Source organism: Anastrepha obliqua, chromosome 4, assembly GCF_027943255.1.
Source record: "Anastrepha obliqua isolate idAnaObli1 chromosome 4, idAnaObli1_1.0, whole genome shotgun sequence".
NCBI lineage: Eukaryota > Metazoa > Arthropoda > Insecta > Diptera > Tephritidae > Anastrepha > Anastrepha obliqua.
In genome coordinates, this window is record NC_072895.1 from 45652737 (window position 1) to 45678257 (window position 25521).

Genomic DNA, 25521 nt, shown 5'->3' on the forward strand with positions numbered 1-25521 from the left:
ATATGTGAACTATATAATAAAAAAGAATGCAAAAAAATATGAAAAAAAATTTTGTTCTCAACAATTTTGAACAAAAAATATCTACAAAATTAAATCTTAAAAAATATCAAAAAGAAGAGAAAATATTTTACTTTAAAAACTCTGTACCAAAATTTTCAACACATAAAAGATTTCAAAATTACTCACTTTTTCCGTAACTTTCTGAGTTTACTTCTTATTAATGTGTCAATTTTTAGAAGATTTGCCAACAATGTGCTATATACTTGGATCTTTTGACTCGGAAGTGGTTATTGTTATTACTAACCTCTAAATATTTTGCCTCTATAATACCAGGGTTACTACACAAGTTTTGAGACAGTCATGTAAAAATAACTGCAATGAAAAATTGCTGTATTATTTTTTTTAATATTTTTCATGAATATAAATATGCTTTTGATCAAACTCAATTGACGCAAAAAATTGTAAAGAAAATTTCAAACCAGCTAACATAAGTATTTTTTTTTTTGCTACTTTTTATGGTATTAAAGACAAATAAATATTTTTGACAGCTAGTTAGTTACCTATATATATCATAGCAAGCATTCCTCACTTTTTTGGTATGTCACAAGACGATTTTCCATTATTTGTTTACGCATCGATTTCTTATGAAATATCAACGGTTCTTGAACGATCTTGACCAAATTCCATTTGCAACAAAGTACAGCCAGGATTGAATTCGGTAGACTAGTGTAACATTATACAAAACACACATTTCGAAAAACTCGACCTCAGCACCACCTAACGGGTGAAAGGCCTGCAGCGCTCAAATGAAGATTAGCATACCTCACCACAAAAACAAAAAAAAAAACCCTTCAATACAACTCATTCAATATAGAAATTTCTGCTGAAGCACCAATCTGAGATTCCGTTTCTCCCGCTACGTTCAAAGTCTTCCATCAGCAGTTTGCGAAATTTCAGCAATCACAATACTCATACGCCATGTCGGTCAAACTGCCAGCACGAATTGGCTTGTGTTTACAAATCAAAGTGTTTTCTGCGGGTTACAATTATGTACAATACATCAATAGCTGCCAAAATACACAAGTAGGTATACAAAATGTATTCGATCGCTGCAACCTGAAAATCAGAAATCACTGTCGGGCTATGCGAAATCGTATATACGCATGATTGAATAAATATACCTACATGTGCACATACTGAGCTACTGCTACTGGCATATGCCTTACCACAAGAATTGGGTGCTATCAGAGAGATGCATGTAGTAGTAGTTGTACGTGAAATTAGTTTACGAAACAACTGTATATTTGCATAAATGGCTGAGGGCATTTGAATGTGCCAGTAGTGGTTTTAAAATTGCATTGTGGTTGAATATTTACATAAGGCACTGCTGCATGAAAACATTGGCACCTGCAAATATGTGTGTGTGGCCACATGTGTACATACATACATAACATACTGTAGTTGTATTTACACATTTTTGCATACATGGAAGTAAATCTTTGCACGATGAAATATAATTGCCAATCACAAGTGGCATGCGCTTCAAAACAATGTCAGCCATGTTGATGAGTATACGAGGGTCGCTATATGTATTGCGAGATTGAATTGTATTACATGGGATTAGGCTGGATAAGTGAGATCCATGGAGTATGAATAGTCAGGAGAAACTTGTGGGCTAACTATAATACTACAACTTGTAAAATAAAGTACCAAAATATGTTTGTATGTACGCCAATAACTATGACCCAGCGTTCTCTACGAGCGGCCTAAACAAAACCATTAATTAGCCTTGATGGCAACAACAGATAGCGAGATAGTTCACGCTTTCTGGGTCTACCGCAGAATGAGTTAGACGATGACGATAGGTGACTAGTACACTGCTGCTACAACAGAACTTGCCAGAAGATATCAGCTGTCAGATCTAGAAATTACGATAGTAAATAAGCACATGTTTATAAGCCCAGGTGCATGCGCATGGGGTATTCAGTTAGAAATTAAACTCATGAGCGAATAAACGAGAAGTAATAGAGTGAGTCAGTCTTAAGCTGAACATGCACATTTTTGGAAGTAAAGTATTGGAAGTAAAGTAAAGCAAGTGTGTTGCCATTGATTTTCGTGTTTTATTCAACAATCCATTGATCGAACTCAGAGAGTTATTGTAAGAGATTTCTTTGAATTTTATCGTAAGAAAATTCGTAACAGATGAATAGTTTACAAAACAAAATGTTAACTAACATTATTTTGACTGATCAGCAATTTTTCTACACTGATTCAAAATGGCTACTTCGGTTTATGAAAGAGTGGATGCAGGCGTCGGCTACTTCTACTGCAGTATTTCAATGCTTCTTCAGTATAGAATTTTGAATCTCTGGTCAGCAGTACTATTCAATTAGCAATAGAATACAGAATCAAGGCAGCTGAGTCGCGGTCTGAAAAATGTAGGCAATGGCACGAAGAGTGCTCTACGCTACCCTTAAAATTTCCATCGTTACAAGTGGGACATGCTCTAATTTAAACCAGTTGTAGTTTAGCCAACTGAAATAGTGTTGCACTGTGGCCTATAAGTGTCCCAACAATTACATAGTAACAATCAAACCTTGACATCATTTAAAGACAGTTGGTGATTTTTGTGACGTCTGACTATGGCAGTTCTGCAAGGCATTAATGTATCCCAAAATCATTTTCTTTTGATAGTAGATAGACGATAATGAGATGTAAGAGTAATATAAGATGATAATGACTACCGTATGCTCAAAGGACGACAATGGCCTTGGATTGGGAGTGTACTCAGAACAAGTATTTTTAAGTTGTTCCTTTAGACTCCCAGACTGGTGTAATGTCTTTCAAGCTGAGATCTACGCCATAAAAGCAAAAACGCTAAAACTAATAGACTTAGGTATCTACGGCGGTCAAGGCACTGGACTCTGCGCGCATAAATTGAAGAAGTGTTAAAGAATGCAGGATGTCACTTTTGCTTATGCAACAACACCACTCTTTGTTGGGTTCCTGGCCACTCTGGAGTAGGGGGAAATGAAAGAGTGGATTAGTATGGAAAAAAGGCTTTGAGCTTGACCTTCAGCGTTTAGTTTGTGTAGTTTGTGTAACAGCGACTAGGAGAGGACATAAGCATTTTTCTAAACGAACTGTACACTGTCCTTGACTTGAGCGTAGTCACGGAAACCAATAGAAGGTGGTCTTTGACTACTAACTGCGGGGTCTTCAAAGCGCTTTGGTCAAAACTAAATCTTAAATGTCTGCTTGGAGTAAGCGCCCCCACAGATGTTGTAACGGATTACTGCACTATTGCTACCTCAGCCAGTAGAATGAGTGTACCTCAGAATGACTTCTGCAGGAGTTGTGGAGACGTAGAAGAAATTGAGAGAATTTCCTGCACTTCCAAAAACACATGCCAAATATCTTGGCGATTATTTCATTGAAGGCCTGGGACATTTGCAAAATGTCTCACTGGAAGTACTATTCGCCTTCTTAAAAAGATCTCAGCAGTTTAAGCTATTTAAGTAGGGGATGCAAATCAAATGCAGGTATTATAATGAACCTTAGGACCACCTAGTGTCTTGTCTTAGACAAGCAAGCCTAACCTAATCTAGACGGTAATGGGTTAACATATCCGGAAAATCTGTAGGTGAATAAATTTTGAACTCAAAAAATTTTGCTAGTTTTGAATATAACTCTTTTACAGATTTCTGATAAGATACGAATTCCACATCGAAAAACTGGCTACCCCTTTAGCGATCCACAAATCGATTAAAGGTTTTGGCCTCTTTATTTGAATGGTAGTACTGCTCAGCCAAACCATGCGTCATAAAACGAAAATGGTAAAAACAAAATCCGGCTATGCGGCTTGTAGGCTAGTGCCCGTATTTTCAGGCTTACCAGTGAGTGAGTAGCATGTAACAGATGGTCGTGCTGGAACATCATTCTGTCTTGATGCCTACAATCGTCTTACAGGGTTTGATTGAAAAGTAATGAGCCTTCCTGCGCGGAGCGTCTGCCAAGCGATCAACAGAATCGGCTGGTGGGGGAGAATGATCGTTGGACCTTCCCCTTCCACTAGAAACCGGTCCCAGTTCGTTGGCAACAGCGGTGCAGTCACCATCCGCGCGTAAAAGCTGTTTTAAAAGTGTGTTAGGATTTTGCAGTGGCGAAAATGCAGCGATCGTTGGAGCAACGTTACTCGACCAAATTTGGCGTAAAGCTAAACAAAACGAGTACCGGAAACCATTGGGCTACTCAAGGAGGCTTACGGGGATCAATCTCTGTTCAGCGCCCAGGTAAAATGGTGGCACAAGTCGTTCAAGGAAGGCCGGGAGGACGTCGAAGACGAACAGCGATCTGGAAGGCCTTCAACGACGCAAACAGACGAAGATCCCTGCACCTCTGCATTGGCCAAGATGGGGGTTCCGGTGCTTCCCCATCCTCCCTACAGCCCAGACCTGTCCCCTCCGGACTTCTTCTTGTTCCCGCGCCTGAAAAGAAAGCTGAAGGGATGGCGTTTCGACTCTATCGAGGCAATCCAAAAAACTGTGACAGTCGAATTGAACGCGATTCCGGCAGATGGGTTTGAGAAATGTTTCCTGCATTGGAAGGACCGGTACCAGCGATGTATTGACGCTCAAGGGTCCTATTTTGAAGAATATTAGTTGTATAAGCCAAAAGGTTTAATAAAACTGCTTAAGAAAAATAAGGCTCAATACTTTTCAATCAAACTCTGTATAGCCATTTGCGTACAATCTTTTAATAGTCGGATATTTATTTACGTGCACGGGCACATTAGTTATGCTCTAGGCGAGATTTCGTGGCAAGTCCACCAATTTTCATTTTTTGTTTTTTTATTATTTGCAAAGCTTTTAAATGCATTCCGCAGCATTATGCATACATTTATAAATTTCCAAGTTTTTTTCGGATGACATGAAAACTCATCGAGTAATATCACTAAAAACACACTAAAAAATCGCCCTTAAACTCTTTCAATTGGAATGCTTTTTATCTTTCGTTTTGAAATCATCACTCTTGTAGGGTCGAAAGTATTAGCCAAACAAGCAATGTAAAAATTTACCACGCAAAGTTGCTGATTTGACATTTTCGACGCGTATGTACTACTGGTGTATCTACTTACCTATCAGTTCATTGTTTGTTACGTTTCATTCAACAATGCATTTTTGTAGCTCTTAAAAATGTCGAATTTCGTGCCTTCAAACTACGATTTGCGGACATCGTGAAACCACTTGTGAAATTGTGAGACGTACGATTGGGAACCGCTCGTGCATGCGGCTTACTCAGCAGACTTGGCGCCCTCCGATTATCATTTGTTTGCATCGATGAGGCACTCAATTTCCGAGCAACGCTTCAATTCTCACGAGGAAGCCAAAAAATGGCTCGATGATTGGTTTGCGGCACACACAAATTGCCTAAGAGATGGGAAAAGTGTGTCGCTAGCGATGACTATTATTTTGAAGATTAAATTTGCAGCCAATTTGTTGTTAATAAACGTTTGAAATTGAAAGAGAAGTCTCATTTCATAGGTATATACAGGTAAAGCTTAAACTCGATTTCTTATTTATACTACAATCGGCACAAATGCGACGTTCACGTCAAAACCGACTTCACCGTTCTGATTATAGCGATATAGCTTTTGAATTAATAGCGTATAAAACACGTCTGAGCATACTCGCTTGCACATACACGATTTATTTCTCTCACAAGTATTCTCACATACAAAAAAGGAGAAATTGTAAATTGTGAAGCGAAAAAGGGAAATATCCAAAATGTATGCGCTCTTAGTGCAAATATGATCGAAAAATGTGAGTGCTATTCTTCATGGAAAATATGATATTTTGAATACGAAAGCTCTTTTAGTTGGCAAATGTTTGCTTTACTTCCGTAATCCTGAAATATAAACAGTAGCCCTTGCACTGCACCGCTACCAATTCCTCAATTTTGAGTGCACACATACCAATGTATGCACGGCCATTTGACTAGCATGTGCAATTTGCTTTATGCTTCACCCACACAATCACCTTAAGCAAACATTTCATGTTTCCATGTGTCTAGAAAGGTAGGTACTAAGAAGAAATAGTCATGAACCGATTTTGCTTTTGATTTTAGTTTTGCATGAAATCGAATGTGCGAGTTATATTACCAAAAATTTTGTGTAATAATTCCTCAAGCCAAATTTAAGTTTCAAATTTACAAATACCGACTCGTACATTTACATGTTTGCCCAATGTATAAATTATTGTGTTAGGATTTAAGTGGGCCAAGTCGTTCGAAGTCATTCACTTTACGCAGAATTTTCATTTTCATTTATTTATTTAAGTCTTTGATGAGAAGAACCTTACAGACTGGATAAATATACTTACTTAAGAGTAATTCTGAAATGCTAGAAAAAAAGAGAGCTATTATGAATAGGAAATACAATCAGGGTTAGGTATAGTGCATTAAATAACACTAGTTTACAGCCAAAATGCACCAGAGACGCCGTTATGAAATTCCTATGATTGAAAGTCGGTATCAAGGATTCTGGGATGTCACTATGATGGGTGACTATTGTTGGTTTCTCATAAGAGAAACCGATCCTTATATAAATAAGCGTCAAAACAAGACACATAAAAAATATACGAAAAAATAAAAAAGTTTTAAAGATCCTTTCTCTCAAAGTACACATTTTTTTATAATATATTTTTATAAAAAAAATTTAAAAAGTCCGTTATGATAGTTCGTTATCTTTGAATCTGCAGGGCCTAGCAAAAAGTGTTCTACACACAGTTTATAGCAAATTTTATTACCTTTTAAAAGCTTTAAACGGTTTTGGAATCGCTCAATTCGTTTTCGAGATATATATGATTAAGTGGGCCGAATTTTTTTTTTTAAATAACGGTAATTCGTAAATAACTCAAAAACGTTACCATAGAATAAAAAATAACCTTGATTTTCGGAATCAGACGGTGATTTTACATAGGAATTTCATAACGGCGTCTCTAGTGCAGAAAAAAAGTTGAAATTTGTGATCCAGTGTAATTAGTACAATAAGCAGATAGTTAAAACACAGAAAAACTGAAGATTCAGTGATAAGGAAACCCTATATTTAACTACATAAAAAAAAAAAATCTTTGCGTAATAAAATCTATCTCCAGTAGCCAGTGGATTAGAATAGATTAGATTAGATTTGTGGTGGGTTGGACAAGTCCAAGCACTCAGTCAGGAAGACCATTGTACTACACCCGGATAAATTACACTGGAAGCATTAGGGAGATGGGACACATACAATATGGATTGTAAGACCGAGAAATCGATTGGATGTCACTCTTCCGCGAATATTTTGGATTCGTTAATGAATCTTAAGAGATCCGTAAGAGGAAGAGTATGAACTTTATCCATGCTCAGAACAACGCACCCCAACAGTCTAAGTCTGATTCTAGAAAATGCCGAACAGCTACAGAGAAAATGCTCTGTAGTTTCCTCATTCTCACGATAACATAGGCATATTGGGTTGTCAATGATTCTCATGGTAGCCATGTGCTGACCACAGGCGTTGTGCCATGTGATTACAACTACCAGTACTCTCAAGTCCTTTTTACTAAGCTTTGAGAGAAAGGTCGCTTATTTCCTGTTTGGTTATTTCACGAAGTAATTAGCTACTCTAGTACTACTACTACTACTAATACAGGAGTCCAACCCATACCAACGTCTTCTATGTGTAAACCTCATGAAGCCGTCAATTCATAGTTGAACCGGAGCAGAATTGACCCGTATGAAGGTTTCAGGATCCAGTGGTGTGCTGGCAGATTCTTCATTAGCCAGTTTGTCAGCCAACTCGTTTCCTGTTATACCACAATATCCAGGCACCCAAATAAGACTAACTTTGTTGTGTTTTGCAACACTGTTCAGTTTTGTCTTACATTCAACGACCAATTTTGAAGAGCAGCGTGGCTTAGCAAGGGCTCTCAGTGCAGCTTGACTGTCACTACAAATTCCAATACTATTATAACTATATTAAATTACTATTTAATAGCATGCAGATAGGCGAGATAGAAAAAATGTTGGAATCCCATCCAGGTCAAAGACGATTGAAGAGCAGCACTGTCAGATTTTCGTAAAGGAAGCGAAAACAATTTTTTTTATTTTTTTATTAACGACTACGGAAGACGGCTCCTCTGCCAGTGAAAGAAATGGCCGGGTAAAAAAGCAGTCAGATAAAAAGTTTTAAAATGGCTTCCTTATGTCATGGTTGGTTACATTGGATATATATACTAATCTTAAAACAAAAAAGGCTAAAACCACTGAAGACCGCTGGAGTAGTCGATGAAGCAATACGCATCAGTCTCTTGTGTGAATTTTATAACAACAGCGCTTCATTTTGTGTGGAAAAAGTGAAAGGCAATGATTATTTGCTTTATTTGATATCTACTTACCAAAATAAATATACCGACTTTTCTTGCTTTTCCTTTTTTATTGCTTAAATTAAATTTTTTGATGTTAAGTCAAATTGATATTTTTTGCCAGGGGCCGATGGGTGTTAACGGATTTGAGTAGATTTCAAAATCACGCGCAGGTAGACTACAAGTAGCACTAGAGTACAATTTCGATGCCATAATGTAGACCACGACCTTTGAAAATTTTCAAAACTTCCAGTGCTGTAGATGTAGTGGAGATTAGAGGATGGATGTAGGCTGGAAAACTGCCACAGCCTATTCCCGAAAGGCAAACTAAGGAACCTTAAGCGTCCAGCCGCAAGACCCGGATATTTGAAAAGATAAGTGTACAGTACCTTTCTCTCCGGATCCCCACAGCTTCTGCAATAGGGCTTGTACGGAAGTCCAAGCTTCTCCGCATGAGTTCTGATTACCCAGTGACCGGTGACTACCACTATGAGTTTGGAAATTGTGTGGCGTAGGATCCTCAGCACTTTAAGCGTCCTGCTTCTGTTCTACTGAGGCTAAGTATATTTGAGATAGCACACTTTTAAGCCGTTTTTTATGAAAAAGATTGTGCAGTTTCCCATCAACAACGGTCAAGGGGACACCGATGTCTGAGATGAAGACGATTGAAACCGGTTATGTTGATTCCTTCATAGCAAGAGTTCCTATGCCCTGAAACCCAGGTAAATATAGTGTTTCCTGCACATTCGAGAAGTTTGATCTTTTCCTTACAGGAGCTGTCCCTAGCGACGAGAGGCCTTGGATCGCAGCTTGACTATTGAAAAATATGCAATTAGAGATGATCTATACATGAAAGTCTTCCGTCGTCCAACTGGCCACCCCTGTACTTTTTTGACAGGATGCATGTTTATGTTCCTCTCCCCAAAGTGATGCCAAGTATTTTGCGTACCTGCAGGATCGCGAAGATCTCTTCCTGGAAAACACTACCAGTTTTCGGCAGTTTAAAGCAGACTGAAATATTGGCTGATCTAGACAAAGACCTCGCTCCAACACCAGATTACACTTTGGATCCATCGGTGAGGTACCTAGAGAGGGAGGTCCGTTAAGACTCTCACCTCCTTCCAATCTAGGCTATTTGGAAAGATAGCCTTAGTACAGCACTCAAAGCCCAGTTTGCGGATCCTTTACTGATAAATAGCCGATAGTAAAAAAAAGAAAGGGTTTGTACTACTGTGGGCAAAAAGTAAGGTGCATTTATTTGTCAAACTTCGCGGGATTAAATTTCGCTCTAGTTATTTTTTTCATGAGTTGGCAGCATTGTTAATAACATCTGGGCCATCTTGAGCAGAGAAGTGCAATCAAATTTTGTTTCCGGAATGAAATTTCGGCTGCGGAAACGTTTAGTATGTGATTCGACCATGTCGCAGAAAAATGTTTATAAGTGGTACAAAGACTTCGAAGAGGGTCGAGATCGTGTTGATGACTTGGAGCGCTCCGGACGACTATCGACGTCAACAGATGACAAACACGTCAATAAAGTGAAGGAGTTAGTGCTCAAAAATCGTCGGTTGACTGTTAAAGACCTTACTGATATGATCAAAATATCAGAAGGATCTGTGCAAACCATTTTGAAAGACCATTTGGGCCTACGAAAAGTCAAATCTCGTTTGGTGCCGAAAACTCTCAATTTCTTGGCAAAAAGTCGTCGCGTTGATGTGTGTGAAACAATGCTTTCAGACTATCAGGACAAGCTCAAATGCATCATTACGGGAGATGAGACTTGGATTTATGCTTACGACCCTGAAACAACCGACCAATCAAGCGAATATCGTGCTAAAGGCGAGGCCAAACCGAAAAGAGCACGTCAAAGTCGTTCAAAAATAAAGGTCATGATGACAGTTTTTTTCGATTTTCGTGGTGTGGTGTACTATGAATTCCTTCCAGCTGGCCAAACTGTTAATAAGGAATATTATTTGAGCGTTATGCGTCGTTTACGTGAAGCAATTCATCTAAAAAGACCAGAATTATGGGTCAATAACTCTTGGTTTTTGCATCACGATAATGCACCGTCTCACACTGCACTCGTTCTTCGTGCACGCATATCGTTCCGCAAGCACCGTATTCGCCTGATTTGGCTCCGTGTGACTTCTGGCTATTCCCAAAACTCAAGAGACCACTCCGGGGAACGCGTTTCGAGTCGATTGAGGAGATAAAAGCTGAATCGGAGAAGGTGCTGATGGCTATACCGGAAATGGACTATTTGGCATGCTTCGGGGATTGGAAAAATCGTTGGCATAAGTGTATTTAATCGAGAAGGGATTATTTTGAAAGGGATGAAATTGATTAACAAGAATAAATAAAGATTTTTCATTTTACAACCAAATTCACCTTACTTTTTGCATACGTAAATATGAGTATGTGACCGAAAAGAGTATATTTTTGTATATAATTCTTGTTAGTATAGAGTTCCAAAAGTTTCCAAATGTTCTCGCCAAGTATTGCTATTGTACGAGTGTATTGGTATTTAACACCTTCTCCGCACGCAATTTAATTTCCTTATGTAATGCGCTAACAAAAATTCATTTCATCTACCATATTTTGATTTCACGCATAGAAACCATGAGAGTCATCAATCATAGCACTAATATCGATGGTAAATTGTTGTAATGTAAAAAATATTACCAAAAAAATTTAATAAAATCAATTTCGAACCTTCAATGATGCTACACTGCAGATGAGTGTCATTTACTAAGGGTAAGATATACGAAATCTGTTTCACACTGCTACCCTCTCTCTGTTTCAGGCAATGAATGCTGCTATAAAAAAAAAAAAACAAAAAAAAAAAGAAAAGAAAGAACAAAGGACTCCAATAAAAAAGTACAGGTATTTTTATAGTTTAGAGCAAAAGCAAGCACACTTCAGTAAATTTTACAAAAATTTTACGTTCAGTGCACAGACAAATTTAAGTACAGTAAAATGTTGGTACCAGCCAGCTTTGATGATTTAGCAGTCCACCTGAATTATATGAATATGCACACAATGCATGCGTACACTGGTACGTAAGTGGCCATTTCAAATACACACCTGACATTCGCATAAACCACTCAAGTGTTATTAAATTGTTTGATGGCTTTTGTGAAAGCCAAACGATGTACAAAAAGCTTAGAAAAAATTAAATAAAAATCAGTGACAATAAAGAAAAGCTAAAGCTATAGGAAAAACTTTATCAATGAAGAAAGTCATCAAATTAGCAAAAACTGGTGAGCAGCAAAAGAAGTGAAAAAAATATTTAAGATAAAAGATGTGAAACAGGCCATTTCACAAAAGGCTAAAGCAATAAAAAATGAGCAAAGCATAAATAAGAAAAGGTGTATGTAGACAAAGAACTAAAGCAAGGTGACACGTCTATAATCAAACTGTTGTCTAACCTTAACTTTTCAAAGATGTCTGTGTGCTTGTATGTAGGAGAAAAAATTAAAGAAAACATATTTTACGAGTACGTATGCCGCTCTTTGTTGCCACTTAAAAGTGCCTTCAAAGTGCTTAGTGAAAACTTTTGTCATTTGTTGTGTACCAAAATTATATTAAAAAGTTTTTACAAAACGATTTTGTTATACTTCATTCTGTACATAGTTGTTGGAGTTCATATTTCATTTACTATTGAAGCAAAAAAGAAAAATGTTTTAAATAAACTTATATATATACATATTTTATACATTCGCACATTTGCTTTATTGCTTTCATGCTGTACCTGGTCAAATGCCTAAGAAACGTAATCACACGTATGCAAACATACATATATTGATACCTGTTTATGTGTCATATAAATTACCTATAGAGAAAAAGAGAAATTTCGAAAATTTTCTGCATTTTGCCAAGGTGTTCTTTTATTCCACACCTAACTATCTCACATCAATCGTGATAACCCCAAGGGGATAGAATGTTGCAGTCAGTTCATGCACAGCATATTTGAGCCCGCTTGAAAAAAGGTATGTGAGTTTTGTGGCTTGAGCCTGCTGTTAGACACTTATTTACCCATACATATACCCCGTAGGGAAAATCTGAGCGTGTGTGAGACATAAATATTTAGTTCAGAAAAATATTATTATCTAAGAGGGAGGGGAAAATAATAACAGATTAAGCATCTGGACAGAGTATATTTTCTAAGCAGAGTAAATTTTTTTCCTAAATGACAATAACACTTAAGCGCCATCCAAATGACTGTTGAACATGTTAAAATACATTTTCTTGATATATTTTATATCTTCTTTTTAATACAAAAAAAAATTTAAGTTTTAAGAAATGTTAAAAGTAAAACACAGTGCGACAAGTTTTAGCGTTTTTTCACATATGAAAAAATCGAATTGCACGAGAGACTTTAAAAAATTAGTTTAAGTCTAAAAAATTATATGTCAAAGAGATATAGGTGAGATCGAATGAAAGAAGAATGTCAAGGTAATTTAAACATATTTTTTTCACAGCGGTCCGAACAAAAAAAATTTGAAAAATGAAATAATTTATTTTTAATTTGCGTCCTTCAATAATCAGTAGTCTTTAACTATTGCTTAACTAGTGGATGTACATGTTAATGGTAATGGTTGTGCGGGTTGAGATTAGATCTTTTTGTACTTCGACCAGATCTATTGCGTCTCCCTCAGAGCTTAATAACCATGAGTGCATTTAGGTTAAATAAAGCGGGTCGCTGGATAGAAAAAACGTATGGTAATGCCAGTCTATTATTGCGACAAACTCAGCTAACCTCGGTGAGGACTGACTATATTGTCCCGGCGGTAACATTCAATAGGAATTTTGCTACTCTCTTCCCATCTAAGGAAGAATGGAATAAGGGATTCTCTCTAAACAACTTCGACACTACAGCCTATACGGATGGCAGTAAAATGGGCTGCGGTGTTGGAGCTGGTATATATTCTCACAGCCTTAAAATTCAGAAATCTGTGCGCCTCCCTAATACCAGCAGTGTCTTTCAGGCGGATGTACTGGCAATCAGGGAAGCTTGTAGGCTACTAATCGCAGATTTCTCTTTTAAGAGCAATATCGCTATTTTTTAGGATAGCCAAGCGGCAATACATGTGCTGGGTTCGGCTACAACAATCTCTAAAGTGGTGGAACAAAGTAGAAATAGCCTCACCACCTTGAGTGTAAGCCATAAAGTTACCTTAATCTGGGTCCCGGGACATCGGAGCATTGAAGGTAACGAAAAAACCGATGAACTGGCAAGAGGGGGATCTGCCATGAATCTCTTGCACAATCGGTATTCACACCATTAGGTGCAGTCAAGAATATAATTCCCAAAAACAGCGCCGAATCGCGGATTGTAGATCGAGAGACCAGACGAAATGCAAAATTAGTAGAACGTTATGGCCTACCTACAACCTCAAGCAATCGTTGACATCAATAAGCATGAGACGACGGGATGCCTGGAGACTAACGTCAGTCATAACTGGCTTCTGGTCTATCGGTGTATCACAACACATACTGTCGTAGTTGTAAACAAAAGGAGAAAAAGGAAACAATCTTCCACTTCCTCTGTGAGTGCCCTGCCCTATGGAGGAACAGAATGTTAATCCTGGGTCAACCACTGTTCGAGTGTCTCGAACAACTGTCTGGCTAAGACGTCAACAAACTAGTAAGGTTCTTAAACCGGACAGATGGATATAGTCATGCTGTAAATAATCGTTAAATAAGTTGGTAACGAGGATGTGGCAACAAAATGGTGCGGAAGCGCTAGTTTGATTCTGGAAGAATCATCACTTTAACCAATCAAGTGCTTAATTTTAATTATTTAGTATTCCGCGAAATCGAACCAGCTTACCAGAGGGTAATTTTAGAGCACAAGCCTCAGAATTTACCTAAAAGTTATTTTGTTGTCGAAAGGTTTTTCGTTGGCTTTTTTATTACTAAGTTCAGGTGGGCCTCCCAGGTGAGTTTTTTAGCCAGGATGATTCCCAGATATTAAACCTCTTCCTTTAGAAGTAAATCTATATAATTTATTTCCAGAGTGGGTATATTTAAAAACAATTTCCTGATAAATGGGCAGTAGAGTTTTTCGAAGGGTTTAATGAGAATTCCTCTTTCCCACAATGGATGTACATAGGTTAATTTCAATCAACAATAAATGAAGCGGAGTTCCTTAAACATTATCCTCTTACTTAACTAACAATTCTAAGCCGACTTCGAACGGCAGATATACTTTTATGCGGATCTTTTTCATGGCAGAAATACACTCGGAAGTTTGCCATTGCCTGTCGAGGGGCGACCGCTATTAGAAAAAAACATTTTATTCATTTTAGTGTTTCACGGAGATTCGAACCTATTATTTTTCAACTCATTCGGCTATCAGGTTCCTGTTAGAGGAGCCAAGTAGCTGCACAGATCATGGAAAAGAAAACTTTGAACGACTGGAAACTGGCAAAAATGGGGGAACCTACAGTTCTAAGCCTACTCCGAACAACAGATATTTTTTATTAGGAGGTTTTCTATGGCAGAAATACACGCGAATGTTTACCATTGCCTGCCGAGGGCGTACAATTCACTAATAGATCATTTAGTGAAGCTCATGAGCTCATTGAATAGGTGTCGAAACTAGAAATCTTAGAAATCTGAGAAGCATCCTTCAAAGTGCAAGTATTTGAACAAGAAGTGCTGGATGTATTATATCGTACAACTCCTAGATAAACTATTATATGGGGCTCCTTAAAAGTAGTTCGTTAGTATTTTATTGAGACGGCGAATATTAATTTTTGACAGTCTCAGTAATTTTCACAATCTGTGGTCAAGCAGTGCTCGCCAAGGGAACACAGATGTATAGGTTTCTTCATCTGCTGATTTTTCGTAGCTCTTTTGACCTTCTACTCAGTTGGCGAAAACACAGCAAACCGAGCGGTAGAGGGCCATCAGTTTAGGATTTATTGATTTTCTGCAGGGCAGGCTAACTTTTGCAAATAAGTATTTACTTTTGTGAAATGTTGCCAAACTTTGTGCCAAAAGCTTGCGCCTGGCAAACAACAAACTGCTGACTTATGTTATATTTGTTTTTATTTTTATTGTTTTGCCAATTTTTTGCCGTAGCGTAATTCTTTTAACTTTTAAGCTGCATGGTTTATGCCTGTATGTCTGAATGAGTTTACGTATTTCCGTACTCGCTTTTGTATTTGGTAAGATTTTGTTTACGATAGGACTTGTGGATTGAACCCAATTCGCAGCAAATGACTAACGGAAATCGACTAGTCAAAGAGTTCGGTTGTGTATGTTTTCATGACTGTTGTGTACAATCCAATAACACGGCATACACTTTCATTCGAAACTTTTTCTATGTATTTTGAAATGTGTGATATAAAAATTTAATGACTATAAGCGATAATAATAAATTAAGTATATTTTAAGATAAAAGTTAAAATTTACTCTTTCATATGTGAATTTGGCTTCGACTTCTGAAAATACTTTATTTTTTGTATCCAATTACTGTTGAAAAAAGAGAACATATTATATTGGGTTGACAACTAAATAGTTGCGGATTTCCTTTAGAAAATCAAACACAATTTTTTCATGGAACTAAATAACTTTATTTTGTATTGTATTACCCATTTTGATCAATGACCTTTTGTATCTTTCAGGCAGCAACATAATCCCACGTTCATAAAACTACTGGTTTTTATTAGCAAAAAACTGAATCAGGTACGATTTGACATCAGCATCAAACTAAAAGTAATCAGATGGTGCAAGGTCAGGACTATCTGGTGGATGTGGCAAAACATCCCAACCAAGCTCTAATAATTATTGCGAGTGGTCAAAGATGTGTTTGGTCGTGATGGAATGCAATACTTTTTCGATTTGTCAATTTGGGCCGCTTTTCTTCAACTACATTGTTTAAATTCGTTAGTTGTTCAATGAAGACATCAGAAGGGATCGTTCGGTTGGGTGGTAAAAGTTCATAGCAGATAATTCCTTTGTAATCCCACCAAACTGATAACAAAACCTTCTTTTGATGAATATCAGCTTTTGATGTTGTTTGAGTTGGTTCACCTGGTCTGCTCCACGATCTTTTCCGCTTGATCTTGCTCTAAACAACTCATTTTTCATCGCCAGTTACCAGTCGTTTTAAAAATGGATCATTTTCATTATGTTTCTTTAGCAAATCGCAGCTGTTAATGCGTTGCGTTAAATGTGTTTCTTGCAGTTCGTAAGGAAGCCATGTATCGCGTTTTTGAACATAGCCAAGTTGTTTTAAGTGGTTTTCAATGCATGTATGTGATACATGATGCTTCTCTGCAATCTTACGTGTTGTACTGTGACGATCCGAATCGATTATTGCTTTGATTAGGGCGTCATCAACTTCAACTGGACGACCGGAAAATCTCATCTAATCTTACGTTGGAGAGAGGGGGCGGTCTCGGCAAATATCACGCAATTTTTTTTCTGATTGAAACAAAAAAAAAATTATACTATTTTGGTCCATTATCCAGATTGTACATGCTTAAGATTTAATCTTAAGCGTAATCGTAGTATGATTAAGATCATTCACTAATTCGTTCGAAAGAAAATAATTTCATTCATGCTTCGACGTTATACATTACTGCTGTCAAACCACCATATTTGTTTTATACCAAATAGCTCAATTTAATCTGAATTTACGGTACAGTGTAGCCCGTCGTTTGTTTTCGCGCCACTATCAGCCGAACGTGCGACTCGATGAACAAGAGCGTACGAGCTGAGTGGCAGCGACACACGGACAGGTTCCAACCTTCTTTGTTTAGAGAGAGCCAATATTTACTCCAGGTACATTGCAGCTAATTCAGATCAAATTTTTATGCGCGCTTATTTTTTTTTTTTTTAGTTTTTTAACGAGCGCGAATGTCAACAAATTTTTATTAAGAGTTACAAAGGGAAATTGTTTTTAATTTTTTTTAGGTTGTGAAATGCGATGATCAGAACTGCTGCAGCCCACGCCGGAGTGATCTGCATATGATTCTTCACGGCCGTTTTCTGCCACCTCCATACCCTATCACTTAGGTTGATTGACGTTTGATAATTCCGGACTTTAAAGAACATGACGGAAAGTCATTTGCTCCATTTCTAATACGCCTACCGATTCAACCGCTGAATGCCTTTATCAACACGCCTTATGATCTCTATTGCCCAAGTATACGTGATGATTTAGAGAAAATATGCTGCAGTACATGCGGTATTTACTTCGCATCTATCACAAGAGCTGCAGAGCACAGGCGAGCAGCTCACATTGCACCAGCTAAGCAAGCGCGTATGTACCGCAAAGTGCGACCCTCACGGATTGCCGCAAGACGAGCTAATGAGTTACAGTGTTACTGTTACACAAGCGTCAACGGCTTAGAGTGGCTAGATCAGAACGAAGTTGAAGGAGCAGATGATTTTACTGAAAATCATATGGACATGTTGGTCCATGGACTGAATTAGAGTAGATATTCTTTTTTTAATCGCATTAGTTACGATTTAAGTCCTCTACTCGTATTGTAAAATTTTCATTACACTTATAACTCTCAGCAATATTGATTACTAGTCTTAACTAGTCGTAAATAAAAGCACGAAGCAATTTTTTTTCTTTTTATAATAACAATCTAACGCGTTTACATAAGAAACCCACATTTTGAAAAATCTCACGTGAGATTGGGAGATGGGGGAGGGGGTTGAATAAAATCTCACGACATCTCATCAGGGGGGGAGGGAGGTACAGAAAATTGAAAAAAAAACACTTCACGTAATTTATGGACGCCCCCTTAGTTGTCAACCCAGTTGATTACAAATTTAATCTTCAAAATAATAGCCATCGCTAGCGACACATTTTGCCCATCTCTCAGGAAATTCGTGGATGCCGCGCCAAAAAAATTAACCGTCTTTGGCCGCAAACCAATCATCGAGCCATTTTTTGGCTTCTTCGTGAGAATTGAAGCGCTGCTCAGAAAGTGCGTGGCCCATCGATGCAAACAAATGATAATCGGAAGGCGCCAAGTCTGGTGAGTAAGCCGCATGCACCAGCGGTTCCCAATCGTACGTCTCACTAATTGGTCTGCCATCATTTCTTGCGTTTGACCATCGTCTTCATCCAACAATGCTTGCAATTCGGCGTCCTCAAACTTTTTCGGTGGCCAACCACGGTCCTCGTTCTTCATGCTAAAATCACCACTTCGGAATTTTTGAAACCACCTGAAGCACATTTTATTATTACATGGGAGTCTTTATATGCTTTATATTTTATGCTCTTATCGACAACACCAAGACTCGTATCACAAATTGGAAGAGGAGCTCAACTGAAATAAGTAACAAAGTTCTTAAGTTCTGTCCCAAGTTAAGTCCGTTACAGATATGATACTTTTTTAATGAACCTAGTTTTATTAAAGCATGCAAATATTTTAAATAAATTTCTAATTTTCATTCGAAATGGTCACCATTTCCAAGCCTTTCACAAGCCTTCAAACGATTAGGCCATTCAGCTATTACAGCATGCAGGGTTCCCATGGATTTTGACATCGCTGCTCGATCCAAATATTGTTTGAGGCTTCCAAATTTCTGTGCGATCTTGAAGAGGGCATATTTTCCAACTCTCACCACAAACTGTAGTCCAATAAATTCAGATCTGGACTTCCAGACGGCCAATCATCTGCGGCTATGAACACAGAAATATTGTGTTTTAGCCACTGCTGGGTGGTTTGTGCTTTACGGGTTAGAGCGGAATCTTGCAGGAAGATCCAAAGCTCTCAATTGAACAGAGTATTGCTTCACCATGCCTTTTAAGACATCCTCCTGGTACATTTTTGCCCCAGTCTAAGCCCCTTTTTCACAGAAATGAAAAGATGTAACGCCTTTACAAGGCACTCCCACCAAACCATTACGAAGGCTGGATGGTTGCCACGCTGACCTCTTGGAACAAAATTTTTTGCATCTTAGAAGTTTTAGCATTGATTTTCTCGTTTTACTTATTAATAATATAATATTTTAAATAAAATAATATTTTCATGACTGTAGACCGCGTGCCACCTAAGAAACTGCTTGCATCCGGCGAGTATAATTTTCTTCAAGCGCATTATCTAAAGATGACCAGTTAGACGCCGGAAGATTTTCATGTGGAGATCATCTTTAATTAAATTCTATCAAAAAAGTGCCGGGAATTGTTCAGTAAAACGCAAAATAATTGTTTAATAATTAGAAATTTGTTTTGTCGCCTTCAAATGGGCGACGTCATTTTGACAGCCCTAGCAGATACTACATCATTAAAATGGATATCAGGTATAATTCTTATGTGAATTGATTCAATTGAATTGAATTGAGCTTTCATTGTTGATTTAAAAAATTATAAAAAAATAAATTAATTAGTGTTTTGTAATGCTTGTATGAATTAGCGCAAATATGCATTCTAACTGTTATACAACTTCTGACTGACTAAACCACGATTCAAAATTATTAAAAATCAAGTAGTTAAACTTTACAATGTAGTTATGTAATTATTAACCAAAAAACATGTCACACATCCGCCACGCCCGACATTGATGCACATAAAAACTGATTTACATGCGATTATGTACATATTTTCATTTGCACACCGCAACTACCGCCTGACATGATAATAGTTCAATGAAATTATGCCTATAGATATTTTTCATCACGTTTGTTTGTATACACTCGTTTTTACTCCCATGTAGGGACATATGTAGTAATGAAAATTAATGGCTTCATTGTTTTACAATTATTTGTAATGATGTTTTACTTTTCACATCCATAAAAAGCTTCTAAGCTTTCATACAATGCATTTTCTACTACTTTAATGGGTTTGAATTTTTCAGCTATTTATTTAAATTTCCTCTAAACTGGTTTTGAAAATCTGCCATTTATGAATATTTATTATTTAATTATTCTAAAACTAACCCGAAATATTACAAAGTAATTAATCTTAACTGTTTGACGGTAGGAGAATGGTTTCGTGTGCAAGCTTCACCAAGGCAAAAGAAATCGTTGACTATTATTGCTTTACAAGTGCTCAGAATCGATTCTGTGCTGTTCGGGTTACTTTGGTTCTCTAATAGAAAAGGCTGGTTAGTGATGTAGTAAACTTAGCGCTTGCTTTTCGACAGTCACCTTACAGAGGAAAAATTAGAAAACCATCGGGCCATTCCGAAGCTTACTGCCTTAGAAATAGAGCATGTCGGATTTTGGGTACCAGAAAGACTTCGCAGCTAAGTACCTGCCACAATCCAATTCTTCATTATTTTTATTCACGTCTCTTGCGATTGTTATCATCTACAGAATATCTTAATCACGAAATGAATACTGGGTTGTACAATTGGAAACGAAGTCTCTCTGACCTGCTTCCTGAAGCATACAGGGCGGAACAGACTGCCTGGCAAGGCATAATATATAAGTACAACATAAGTACAGCTACAGTACTACAGATTGATATGAACACTGCCGAGCTCAATGAAAGAGTTGCCAAATAAAAGAGTAAAACAATCGGTCCTGACCGAATTTTATATTAATTTATAAAGTTAATTGTATGTAATGTAAGCGGCTCTTAATAATTTATTTCGTTGATATTTTTAAATTATTTACTTCTAATTATGAGAGAAAAAAAGTTTCCAAAAATCAGCGAAATTTTTGAGCTACTTGAAATTTCCACTTCACACGTTGTACCACAAAACGTTGTACCCAAAATTTTCCTCAAAATTCTAGCTAAAAAATTTAAAATTTTGATGAAAATTAAAATTTTTTCTTTTTTAATTTGTTTGTTGGAAACTTGGATTTATGCGATTTTTGAAGAGAAATTAACTATATTGCCTTTAAAAAGCTATTAAAATGAAATAAAAAACATATTTATTGCCAAAACTTGTCTACAAATCCTCGTGTCATAGTTATTTAACGCAGCATGTGTTGCTAATAATATCACTCGCATTTCCTTAAAAGGAATAAACTTTTCACGTTTAAAGGCCAATGCACATATATTATATAAAAATTAAAAAATCGCTTTGTCTGTACTTTTCAGAAACACTATTATTAGCACATATACCAAAAAATAGTTCTACTTTATAGTAAATTTTGTAATAAATTTGGTTATATTTACCTTATTTATGGCCAAATATCTTGCTTAAAAACAAAGTCTGGAAAAAAGAGAAGAAATGTGATTTTATATAGAATATTTAAAGTTAATTTTTTTTATTTTTTGAAATTTAAAAATTTGATTAATTAATTTAAAAAAAGTTAGCACAAGTTAAATTTGGTTAAAAGAGCTATTGTTACTTTTGTACAAAGCAAAATAAAATTTTATGAGCCTGAATAAATAATTTCTTTCAAATTCGTCGGATACTTTCACCCACTCCCAATTAGAGTAATATTTAACGTGTGATTAGGAAAGCATCTGATTTTTTAAGTACCAATAAAAGACCCATTCACTAGAGCTCTTCACTTGGTCGCACCTTTTCGAACAGCCCGGGCGTATGAGCAACACTCTTTGTTCGATGCTTATTACCCTAAAATTTTCGAGTTTTTTTTCGAATAATTTGCGCGATGCTTGTTTTGATTATTTTGGTTTTTTTGTCAGCATGTTTTTTAAGAAAGCTGAAAAAAGTCTAACAAATCAAGGTTCAAACACGAAATTCGAGTGAGTATGGCGCTGCTCGCACTGCTGGATTTACGGGTATCCAGAGCTTTGATATAAATCAGGCAAAACTTTTATGCAAAATTTTTCTATTCGCTAGTATCATACTTAATAGCATTTGGTTAACCCTAGAAAATCATTTAAAATATCATCCCATCTTCTGTTTAATAATAATTGCTAATCTAGTTTTGCATTCCTATTGCTTATGTACTGATTTTAAGCAAGAAGTATGAAAGTAATTTTATTCGGCACTTTTTTGCAAAAAAATTATATTTTACTATTTGTTTCTTCTTCTTCTTCTTAATTGGCGCGATAACCGCTTACGCGATTTCGACCGAGTTTAACTAAGCACGCCAGTCGTTTCATTCTCGTGCTAATCGGCGCCAATTGGACACACCAAGTGAATCCAAGTCCTTCTCCACCTGATCTTTCCAACGCAAAGGCGGCCTTCCTCTTCCTCTACTGATGCTTTCCATTTAAATTCAACCGGGCTATTCGGGTCATGTCATTCGATTTCGATGTAACTTAAATATGTTGCTCTCTGGTCAAAATAATGAGACACGTATTTTTTTGTTCGCCCGAAAAAATTTTTTTTCAAGAGTTATCGGCAATTTTGTTTTTCGCCTCAAACTCGATTTTTTTTAATTATATAAGAAAATTTTTTTTTTAAATGCCCATAACTTAGTCAAAAATAAACCGATTTTAATAATTTTGGGTTCAAAATGATCGTAATTACATACACAAGCGCCTTCATGTAGAAACAATTGCAAAAAAGTAGTTGAAATTTTTTTATTTAGCAAAAAAGAAAAAAAATTGAAATTTTTTCGAAATTCAATATTTCAAAAAGTGTATTTTTTTTTTTTATAACTTTTTCCAAATCAAAAGGACATCTCAAACTTTAATTGAGCTGCATGCCTAGTAGCTAAAATGAGTTGTTTTTGAGTAATGAATTTTTGAGTGAACACCCTGTTTCGCACTTTTTGTTTTTCGCAAAATAAAAATTTTCAACTACTTTTTTGCAACTATTTCTATATGAAATCGCTCGTGTAAGTAATGACGATCATTTTGAACCCAAAATTATTAAAATCGGTTCATTTTTGACTAAGTTATGAGCATTTAAAAAAAAAAAATCTTATATTATTAAAAAAAATCGATTTTGAGCCGAAAAACAAAATTGCCGATAAAGCTAGAAAAAAATTTTTTTTGGGCGAAAAAAAAAATGCTTGTCTCATTATTTTGACCAGAGAGCAACATATTTGAGTTACATCGAAATCGAAGAACATGTCCCGAAAAGCCCTTTTGAATTGAAATGGAAAGAATCTATATAAGAAATTTTTTTTTAATTGCTCATAGCTTTGTCAAAAATAAGCCGATTTGAATAATTCTGGGTTCAAAATAATCGTAATTACTTACATAAGCGATTTCATGGAGAAATAGTTGCAAAAAGTAGTTGAAAATTTTTTCTTTTGCAAAAAACAAAAACTGCGAAACAGGGTGTTTACTCAAAAATTCATTACTCAAAAACAACGCATTTTAGCTACTAGGCATGCAGCTCAATTAAAGTTTGAGATGTCCTTTTGATTTGGAAAAAGTTATAAAAAAAAAAAAAATACACTTTTTGAAATATTGAATTTCGAAAAAATTTCAATTTTTTTTCTTTTTTGCTAAATAAAAAAATTTCAACTACTTTTTTGCAATTGTTTCTACATGAAGTCGCTTGTGTATGTAATTACGATCATTTTGAACCCAAAATTATTAAAATCGGTTCATTTTTGACTAAGTTATGGGCATTTAAAAAAAAAATTTTCTTATATAATTAAAAAAAATCGAGTTTGAGGCGAAAAACAAAATTGCCGATAACTCTTGAAAAAAAATTTTTTCGGGCGAACAAAAAAATACGTGTCTCATTATTTTGACCAGAGAGCAACATATTTAAGTTACATCGAAATCGAAGAACATGACCCGAATAGCCCGGTTGAATTTAAATGGAAAGCATCTACTATCACCAGCTGGTACCGCATCGAATACTTTCAAAGCCGGAGCGCTTATATCCATACGGACGACACGACCCAGCCAACGTAGCCGCTGTATCTTTATTCGCTGCGCTATGTCTATGTCGTCGTAAAGCTCGTACAGCTCATCGTTCCATCACCTGCGATATTCGCCATTGCCAACGTGTAAAGGTCCAAAATCTTACGCAGAATCTTTCTCTCAAACACTCCAAGCGTCGTTTCATCGGATGTTGTCATCGTCCAAGCTTCTGCGCCATACGCTAGGAAGGTGAGAGAGTCTTGTAGATGAGAGTCTTGTAGAGTGGCAGTTTTGTTCGTCGAGAAAGGACTTTACCACTAAATTGCCTATTTAGTCTACAACAGCACTTGTTGGTAAGAGAGATTCTACGTTGGATTTCAAGGCTGATATTGTTATCGGTGTTAATGCTGGTGTATGCGAAGTCTTTTACAACCTCGAAGTCATAACTGTCAACAGTGACGTGGGCGCCGATACGCGAGTGCGCCGACTTTTGTTGCATGACCGGAGGTACTTCGTTTTGTCCACGTTCACCACCAGACCCATTCGCTTTGCCTCTTTATCCAGTTTGGAGAAGGCAGAACTAACAGCGCGGTTGTTAAGGCTAATGATGTCAATATCATCGGCATACGCCAACAATTGTACGCTCTTATAAAATATTGTGCCTGAGTGATTAAGTTTTGCGGTTTGTACGATGCTCTCCAACATCAGGTTAAAGAAGTCACACGACAGCGAGTCACTCTGTCTGAAACCTCTTTCGGTATCAAACGGCTCGGAGAGGTCCTTACTATTTGCTGCTGTTTTTCCAAATAAACACAGATAAATGAAGTAAAAATAGGCATAAACGAATTAAGGATAATTCTGTTGGCTTGGTTTCCTAGGAAGCATTCACTTAAATTAAGTGCCTGAAAAATGTCACTGACAGTTAAATGAATGCCATTTCCATTAAATTGTATGAACAAGGGATGTTATAAAATCAAAAAAATAAAAAGGACCCTTAATATAGAAAACGAACACAATCATAAATCCACGAAATATGCTGGCGGTACGTTCATAAAGCAAATGTAAGCGATTGAACAGACTTAATCCTCATGAGACTTTTTGTATTTTCATTTAATTACTTATGTGAAACTTTCAGCGTTTGCTACTTTGTCAACATTGCAATTTTTCTCAAAAAAGCTGAAACAGATTTCTAAAATCTGGCTCCCAAAACTACGCTCAATAATTCCCATTATTACATCACTAAAGGCCGACATTAAGCACGAACGAAATGCCGTCTGGTAGTTGTGAACGGAAAACAAAGCTCTTTCTTATAGCTGTTCTTTGTAATATGATTTACATTTTAGCCTTGAATGCAAATATTATATTATATACACCTGTGTTCATAATAATAGGAGTGTATCAAAATGAAAAGTTTTGACTATTTATTTATTTAATATTTAATATTATGTAAATTTT

General features: G+C 36.6%; 1 protein-coding gene across 1 annotated transcript in view; it reads right to left on the minus strand.

Annotated features, from left to right (window-relative positions):
* LOC129243853 (protein qui-1) overlaps positions 1-25521 on the minus strand; it is a 292168-nt gene that overhangs the window by 163792 nt on the left and 102855 nt on the right. Inside the window, exon 3 of the mRNA XM_054881229.1 lies at positions 21502-21538. The gene's annotated coding sequence lies outside the window, so the exon portion shown is untranslated. The remainder of the gene's footprint in view (positions 1-21501; positions 21539-25521) is intronic.